General features: G+C 36.2%; 1 long non-coding RNA gene across 1 annotated transcript; it reads left to right on the top strand.

The window, feature by feature from the left end:
- The first annotated feature begins 596 nt into the window (after positions 1-596).
- Positions 597-1502, top strand: LOC118598208. Its single transcript, XR_004947321.1, has 2 exons — positions 597-948; positions 1023-1502. It is a non-coding gene; the product is annotated as an uncharacterized LOC118598208 (long non-coding RNA).
- Positions 1503-9361: the final 7859 nt, after the last annotated feature.

The following is a 9361-nucleotide window of genomic DNA, read 5'->3' as shown; positions in this document are numbered from 1 at the left end:
AATAAATGGAAATTTGGTTTCCTTTGTCAGGTATCAACTGCACCACCTACAACCTAATATTCTAATGTGGGTTTGCAAATATGTACAGGCTTTATATTACTGTCAGTTCTGACAAAGAAATAGAAAAAAAGAACATACTGAGCTATTGAATTAACATGTACAACCCCACAAGAAACCCCTGTGGTAAAGCTATTTGACATGCTCACGCCCGCCTTCTCTGCGTTTGTGTACATATCTGTGGTCTATGGTTTCCTGGATGCTGGAGCTGCTGCCTCCTGCTCATAAAGAAATGCTTTTATGCCTCGTCACTGAGTCATTCGGCATCTCAGAGCACAATCAAGCAAACTCTGTGAGATAGGACAGTTAAAAGGCGAGTGAATAAATGAGCTTATCTCAGTTCATCCTGTCTGAACTGAAACATCCAGCTGAAGGAAAAATAAAAAAAAAGATCAGGTTTAAATACAAGCTAAAACCGAGCCCTCAGGATAAAGGATCAGATGTCTAACGGTGCTTTAACTCTGGGAAAGCTCACATTGATTGAATAGTGGTGGAGAAAATGTATACTTTTATTTGGTTTGCTTTCCTTTTACACTCCAGAGCCCAAACTAAAGCCTGAATAAACCACACCTCTTGGTTTCAACACTTATTCATCAGGGAGTATTCTACCTGGAACCAGATTTAACCAGTTAGAAAACAAAACACAAACAAGAGTTTCTATTTTCAACGATAGCCCTTTCACTTCTTTACCACACCTCTTTAAAGTTAAACTACACTAAAGTAAACTTATTTGAAACATGTGTGATGGGTGACACCTGTAGGGTGTGGCTCTTCCATTAAGGCCCCTTTAAATAGGAGTGGGCGGGGCTGCCCAGCAGTGCCAGATTCTTGTGGGTGACCAGGTTGACTGCTGGGCCCACGCTGTTTGTGCGGCAGCTGTGAGCCATTGGGGTAAATTTGTTTTTGTTAATCATGTTTGTTTTCTATTGTTTTTTAAATATTTTAATGTATGTATTTTATGACAGGGCTGCAGTATCTGAAGGTAGACCGACAGGGTAAATGAGTGTGGGTCCTCGATACCACAGGTATGCGGTATTTTATTGCTTTTGATGTTTTAAAGAACTGGGTATTTTAACAACTGATTGTTTTTATTCCCCAGTCATCATACCGCTACCTGCTGTCCTTCTTATATTGTGTTTTTAGTTTTTTTTACTCTAGTTAGTCTGCAAGACGCAGACTAACTGCTTTTACATTTTTTTATTATTTTTATTGGTGGTCACTTCCGGGTCTGTAATTTCTGTTTGCCAGCCGATTAGTTTTTAGCATGTGCATGTGTGTGGTGTTTGTCATTTTATAAGTTTTTACCGTTCTTATTCTTTTTAAACTGTTTGCAGTGCTTGCAGCAAGTTGCTGCCTTACGTTTGTTTTATCTCGGCTCAGGACAACAGTGGAACATTCTAAAGACCAGGAATGCTGTATCAATAAATATTGTCAATTTATTTGAACACGCCTGTCTCCCCTGTTTTTATGGTTCCACTTGCAACACATGATTCAAATTTTCTATCATATTTGCCAAAAAAGGGCAGGTATTCAAAACTATTCAACCATGGGAACCACCAAACAGCTCAGGGGGGATTGCATTTTCTTCTCAACCAGTAATAAGAATTTATTTGGATTTTAGTCGTTAAAGGTTTACAGGTTAAAAAAAGCAATTTCCTTATGAGTTGTTTAAAACAGAAATAACTTGTTTTTCCCCAGGACATGAAAATGTGTTATTTAAAAATTTTAAAAAATTAAATTAAATAATTCCTCAGCTGAATTTCTTTTAATTGGATCACATAGGTGAATCTCATGAATGTCAATAGCTGGATTTGTAAGACCCACTCCAATAAAAAATGTGCTATTGTTGCTTTTAATATGTTCTTATGGCATTTTCATTTTTCTGATGATAGATGTCATAAATTAAGAAAATTAAGCTATAACTAGGAGGGGGGACATTTTTTTAGGGTTCTAAAATTTGTCACAAGGGCCAGACCAGATGAAATGCACTGCAATTTTTGGTAATTCATTTTGTAAGAGAAAGACATAACATAGATTCTTGACAAAAACCTGCTTAAATTTAGATTAATTAAATTAAAATTCAGATATTTATTTCAAAAATGTTTTTTTTTCTAATTTTTTCTAATTTTAATGCCAGTTGCACCAATGGACTGATGTCAGTCAAGGAAAAATGCAAATTTAGACAAATGGTGTGTTCATGTGGTGTTGGAATGATTAAAAAAAAATTACTGTTCAACTCTAAAAACACAAAAAAATCTTCCAGCATCACATGAATGCAGAATAACTTTCTGCACCTAAACCGACTTTACTGATTTTATAGTACACCATTTATGATTAGACACCAACATTACTAGAAAAATAAATAAAGAAGATTGTAAATATTATTTCTTCTAGTATGGCGGGTCAGATTAAATAATTTAAGAGGCCGCATATGGCTCCCGGGCCGTAGTTTACCCACCCCTGGTCTAGATTCATCTACGTCTTTATTTTCCTCGTCTGAGCTGCCATCTGGCTCAATCAATTCTGATATTCCTTGCCCTTTTTGTTGGATTTATTATTTTAGGTGGTAGGTGAGAGGTGTTGTAAGCTATCAGAACATATAAATGAAGAGATGGTGGGAAGTTAAGCCGAGTTTACTTTTATTTGGTTAAAAAACTGCATAATCATAATTAAAGATCACTGAGAACCAGGACTGCCACGATTATTCGACTAATCGACTATTAAAATAGTCAACGACTAATTTAAAAGTCGATTAGTCATTACTTTATATTTAATGGAGTCAGAGTGTAGTAAAGTTGAAAGTTATAACAGAATTATGCTAGCGTTTTGGACTATTTTGGCAATTAAAAAGGTTTTTTAGGCTATTTTGGAGTTAGGCTAATATTTACATGCTAGCTATTTTGGCTAATTTAGTTTTTTCTTTTTTTTGTTTATTGAAGTTTAGCTATTTTTTAAGCTACAGGCTAGCTGTTTTGGCTAACCTACATTATTTTCAGTTTTTTGGGCTAATTTTACATATAACTAATATTTTAGCTCGCTATCAGCTTCAGCAGTTTCCGTTATCAATTTCAGCATTTTCATCGGCCGAATTCGGCTTACAGCATTCACACTATAGCATTATCGCAGGCAATGCTATATATCTAATTTTTAGTTAGTTTAAAGCTAATGGTAGTTAAGATGTGTGTTTTAGATCCAGTTTGCGCATGACCCGATTAGACGACTAATCGGAAAAAATAATCGTTGATTAGTCCACTAAAATAATCATTTGTGGTAGCACTACTGAGAACACTTTTAATAGATCAAAAAAGGATCAGAGTGGGGCTATATTGAAGTCTGAATTCAATTCTGGTCAATTTTTGCCAAGTCAATATTTTTTCTTATTATACAATGTCAGAAAATTAAATAAACATTTTATACAATGCCAGATTTTACCTCTATCATTCCTAATTAAGTAACTTTAAATCACATTTTTTTCCGTTTTATATATATAACTAGGGAGTTGATTATAGCTGTTGAAGACTGGGCCTTTCATTTAATTATTTATTTAGATTTTTGGTAACATTTTCACCCCTGATGTCTGACTTGATTCATTGGGGATGCATGTAAATAGTCTTTCTTTGATAATAAAAAAAGAACACCTTAATTGAATCATCCAACATTTATGCAGAACATGCACACACATTCAGAGGGGCATCTTACTTAGTTCCACATCACTGACAATAGACCTCCCACTGGCTGTCAGTCAAACTGCAACACTAATATCATTTACAGTTTCCTTAAAAAAACATATAGGCAGTTAATTACTGGAATAACTGGTGAGTGGAAGAGAGCACAGATGTGCTCGGCATAAAGAGGCAACGTGTTCTACTCCCTGGAGAAAACAAAAATCCAGCTCCACTTATCTCCCACCAACACCTTTGAGCTCCTTGAGTGAGGAGACAAACAAAATGTCTGTTGCTCAAGTGACAGTATTGATAAGCGTGTCTAAGCTCACCTACTCCTTTACGAAGCTGTAATAGCCGGCAGTATTAAGCGCAGTGATACATCCTTCACCTGAGGGAGTTTGGTGGGAGGCGATGTTTGGAAGACTTGGTGCTCATCATCTGTCTTCATTTGATTATCCAGACAGCCAGAACGACACTCGTTTTGTTTGGACATGAAGGACTGAGGCTTGCAGACTTTCAGGGAGCGCTGCAGGAGGACGTGTTGTTTGCAAAAGTAATTCCATAGCATATCAAAGCTGAAACATCACCACGGCTAATGCAGCCCAAGTAACAAGCAGCCTTTGATGCCACATTTGATGGCAAGCAGATGTTCCGTGGATGATAGTGCTCTCGTCCGTGTGGGAATAATCCTGTCTATGTGCTTGTAGGTAAATGCTTCTACAATTTTTCTCCTGAAAGCCCGACACTTTCGGTCTACTTTCCTTACACACAGGTGTAAGTGCAGCAGCAGGACACAATCGCCGAGTCAGAAATGTAAGATCAAAGGTAAAAAGGAAGATGAAAGAGGACAATAAGTCTGAAATGAGGGGATTTCACAATTGCTTTCGGTCACTGCAGAGAGGCGTGATCAATTTCTGGCCTCAATGTACATCGTCCTTCTGTAAAATGGCATTAGGAGTTGTGCTTTTTGTGTGTTTAACATTGTCTGAGCATGACACACTTTTGATTAAACTCCAGCGGTGTTAAGTTTGATGATAAATGAAAATGAGAAGCTGTTTTATCTCTTCTGAAGGAGAAGTTGCCTTGAAGAAAGATAAAATCGCTTTAATATTACAAGCAGTCCTCATGAAAAGTGTCCTGAAGGGTACGGACCCAATGTAGTTTAAGAAGTTAGCTTCACTCAGACAACCAGGACCTTTACCTGGAGGAAACACAAATAAGAAATTATATTAAGAATCCTTGTTAAATACAAAAGAATGAAATCGCACGCAAACTCATATTAAAAGAGCTGAAAGTGTCATTCACGACTGTCTGCTTCCCACAAAATGCTCTGTTCAAGTTTTATTAAAATTATTTTAAACAAACAAACAAACCTATTACAACAGTTTTTTTCTTTTGGTACAGATAAAAAAAAAATAACTCAATTTCCCAGATATAATTTAGAAAAAAAATTCAATCATGCAAATTAGGGAAAGTGTTTCCTATTATTTATATTTTGTTTATTTAAAAAAGCAGAAAAGGGTCATAAAAAGCCAAACCAGACACTCTGCGTCCACTCTATTCTGTTTAAATCGTGTTCAGTTGTTAATGTTTTTATTTTATTTTTTAAAGATGTAATTCCACTTTTCCATAATGAGACAATCCGGTCTGACTTGACCATTATTTGTTTTTTCTATTCCAATTTGTCGTTTTTTTGCACAATATCCTGGAGTGATCTTTGTTTTATTCACTTTTTTGAGGATTCTGGAATATCCCCAATGATCACACCTCCACTACCATGCTTGATGGTTGTTGTGAAGCATTTGGACCTGCATTATTTTTCCTCATAAGTGTGAACTTCTTCTGATTGAAACAAACACCTCACTCTAAATCAGTACACTAAACTGTATTGAGTGCATAGTACTTGCCTGTTTGTTTGTCACATTGATACAAAAACTACCCTTTACACGGAGGTACACCAGAACGTTTGCTTAATAAAAGTTAATCAAGTGGTTCTGGAACAATCAGCGGGGGACTGACTGAAAAAGCAAGGTTTGCATACTACCTTTACGACAAATGCAGGATCAGTAAGAAATAAATGACTGAACGGCTCTGAAGACAAATCTGGTTTCTAATTTATAAACGCATGAGAGAAAAAAAGCTTTGGTACTTTTGTTTTGTTTGAAAGAACTGAAGGAACATGATGTTTCTTGTGAAGACAGTCAAATGTTGTTAATACTTTGTGAAAAACTGAAATATCTTTTAGTCAGAATTGAAGAGTCTTATCTGATAACTGCTGTTTACCCTGATTATTGTTATTCAAGTCAGATCTCACTCAATTCCTGTTCACACAAGATCTGAAAACTATGGAAGGTTTTTAGTTCCATCAGACTCTGAAATTTTTTCCCCCTGAATTTTTATTCTGAATTTTTTAAACCTATGATTTTTTTTCTGATTTTTTTAACCTCTGAATTTTTATTCAGAATTTTTTTTAATCCTTGCTTCTTAAACAGCAAAATTATATCCTCCCAAAAATATTTTCTATCTTAAAGAAATATGTGTTTTTAATTTCGAGACTCAAAATTTTGATGGGTCAGAAATTCGATATAAAAAATTCAGAGTGAAAAACTTCGCCCAAACAGTGTCACCAGAGCAAGTGGTCGATCCAGGAGCACATCGATATCCAGTCAATCAAATCCTGACACTGACGTGACGTCAGCGTTTGTTTTGGTCTCTTGAGCTGTGTCTGAATTCCTTCCGATGTGGCCTTCGCGGTCGCTGACGGCCATCTTACCCCATAACAGGATACATTCCATAGATTAAGCCTTCGACTGCACTATTTGATTACCCTTTAAAAGTACCAAAATCAAAACAAACACCCCCCACATTGCTATTTTGTCATTTATTGCCCCTGTCTTTTTTTTTTTTGTTTTTTTACCTGAATTGAACAGTTTTGGTATTAAAATTAAAAATAATAATAAAAAAAAATAAGCCCCTAGTTGGGTTTGAATCAGCAATCTCTTGATTGGCAGACCGGGAGTTTAACCGCTAGGCCACCTAGAAACCAGAAGTACATCACACAGCTTTCTGGATACATTCCATGGATTACGCAACCAACTGCACTATTTGAATACCCTTTAAAAGTACCAAGATCAAAACAAACACCCCCCATATTGCTATTTTGTCGTTTATTGGCCCTGTCTATTTTTTTAAAACATTTATTTACCTAAATTGAACAGTTTTGGGATTAAAATTAAAAAAAAAAAAAAAAAAATTGCTGTTTAAAAAGCAAGGATTAAAAAAAAAAATCAGTATAAAAATTCAGAGGTTAAAAAAATTCAGAATAAAAATTCAGGGGGGAAAAAAAATTCAGAGTCTGATGGAACTAAAAAACTTCCATAGAAAACACGGTACCTTTTGATAGAACAGCAATGACTAAATGATCAGTGTTGAAAAATGATGTTTTCTAATGTATCATTTACCCAATAAAAAAGGTCTAGATCAGAGATGGCCTACTTTACCACAACACTTCCTGTTTTCCAGCTCTCCCTGGACTGCTTGATGCTAACTCCTTAAATCAGGTGAGTTTAGTCAATCAGAATGTGGAATCAAGTTGGTATACAGGCACAGATGAGGCTCTTGAGGACCGGGGATGACCAGACGTGGTCTAAGTCACGATAAACCTTCTGACTCTAGTGGATTTTTATCAAACACTGATGAAACTGATCTAAAATTTCTTTTGTCCTTTAAAATCGGAGACATAACAAGTAGAAATCAGTTAATATTGCTTAATTTTTAATCCAGATTTAGTAGTACTTTAGGAAACGATTTGGATTGGACACAAGCATAGAGAACTCACATGTGAGCACAGACAGGATACCCTACAAGTTCCATTAGTTATCACATCGTGTGATATTTTTTTCTTTAAATTCAACTCATTCCCTGATGGGAGCTGTACAACTCAGCTGTGGATTTGAACCTAAAAGTTTCCAGACACTCTACCACTGGGCCGTTGGGCGATAAGTCTACAAAATGAAACAGGAAGTCAAAGAAACATAGGAAATGTGAAATAGAAAATTAGGAAATGTGTCGACCTTAAGGAAACAATCAACTTGGGAACACAGACAGTTAATGACTTAGGTTGCTTTTACACTTTAAGGATTCAAATGAGCAGAAAATGTTGATAAATAAATAAGCATGTTTTTTTTTGGGTTGCTTTTCTTTCAGGAATGACCCATAGACTACGACTCCATTCCCAACTTTTTAGGATGCACGCCGCGCGCCTGTTGCACTTTCTCTTTAATGCAATCAAGGTGTCCTTTAGATTGTTAATACAGTGCTATGAATTGAGACGTGTGCTTGCTTCAGTTCATTTGACATGTAAAGCTGTCCCAACTCTCATCTCATTTCACTTTCACACGTGCTGAAAGGCTGCATAATGACAATATGCAAAAACTCCAGAATCTAATTTCTGCTCTATCCATCTGAATTACAATGCCATCATTTTTATTCCAATGATGGAATTATGCAGTTTGAATAAGCAGTTTCCACTGACAAGCTGGAATAGTGCATGCATTTGACCTTTTTGAAACTTTTCACACATTCTGGGTTGGTAATTAGGGTGTGTGTGAGGAAATTATTACTATTTTTTATTCTGGATTCAGAAGGGAGCCAATAAAGAAAATCTATCATACTCCAGTTGGGCAGAATGCATCCGGGAAAAGCTTGTTTCAAATTTAGAATTGCCTGATAGCTATCAAGTCGCTTTCACACTTGTGGAGACATATCACGGCTGAAAAGGGTCCTTAAAAATCCCCAGCTATTGGGTCATTCAGTGGTTACTTCAATCAGCGGGAGGAATGGTTCCGTAACTTAAATGAAACAAGAGAAATGTCAGCTATATCGAGTATTTGATTTTGCAGAGAGAGCAGAGCTTTATTAAATAATCTTCCAATCTTTGACTGACAAGAAGTCTTACGGTTTTCTTGCAAAATTGAAAACTTGAGATAGCAAAACTTACCGGTCAATTGTGAGGATGCATTAGACTATGGAGTAAGCTTCTATACCCAAAATGGTCATTATTAAACAGGGTCATCATCTGTACATCCAATGGTTTGTTTCAAAGCCAAAAAAGTTTTTTTAAGAGTAATTTATCATGTTCAAATACAGCTCATATACAAGATTGACAGTGATTGATGGCAATCCTCTACAGGTCTATCGTTAATCTGGAAATCTCTAAAGGGTCTTTCTGTGACAGAGTAAAATAGTAAGATATGTCAAAGATGAGAAAGAACACACTTGAATTCTCCTTACCCTTCAAGATGCACACAATGTTGAAATGAAATAGGAAAAGTCCTCAAATATCCCACGACATTTTGACTGCATGTCTGCATATGCTGGAGAACAAAACAATAGAAAACTTGTTATTTTACTATAACCTGTTGTTTTCATTTACGTCTTTTCTTTTATGCTTTTAAAGCTGCACACAGTGCTACTGGAGCCTAACCCAGCCATTTCAGGGCAAAGGGAGGGTACACCCTAGACAGGTCACCAGTCTGTCACAGGTCCACCATCACATTCACACCTAGGGATAATTTGGAGTAATCAGTTAGCCAGAAAGGTCCACCGCTGGTGATTCTGTTTCAGGTCCCCCAGCCAGG

This window comes from Oryzias melastigma, linkage group LG24 (assembly GCF_002922805.2).
Source record: "Oryzias melastigma strain HK-1 linkage group LG24, ASM292280v2, whole genome shotgun sequence".
In the NCBI taxonomy this organism is placed as follows: domain Eukaryota; kingdom Metazoa; phylum Chordata; class Actinopteri; order Beloniformes; family Adrianichthyidae; genus Oryzias; species Oryzias melastigma.
Note: the sequence above shows the minus strand (reverse complement) of the source record. Positions and strands in the feature narration are given on the sequence as shown.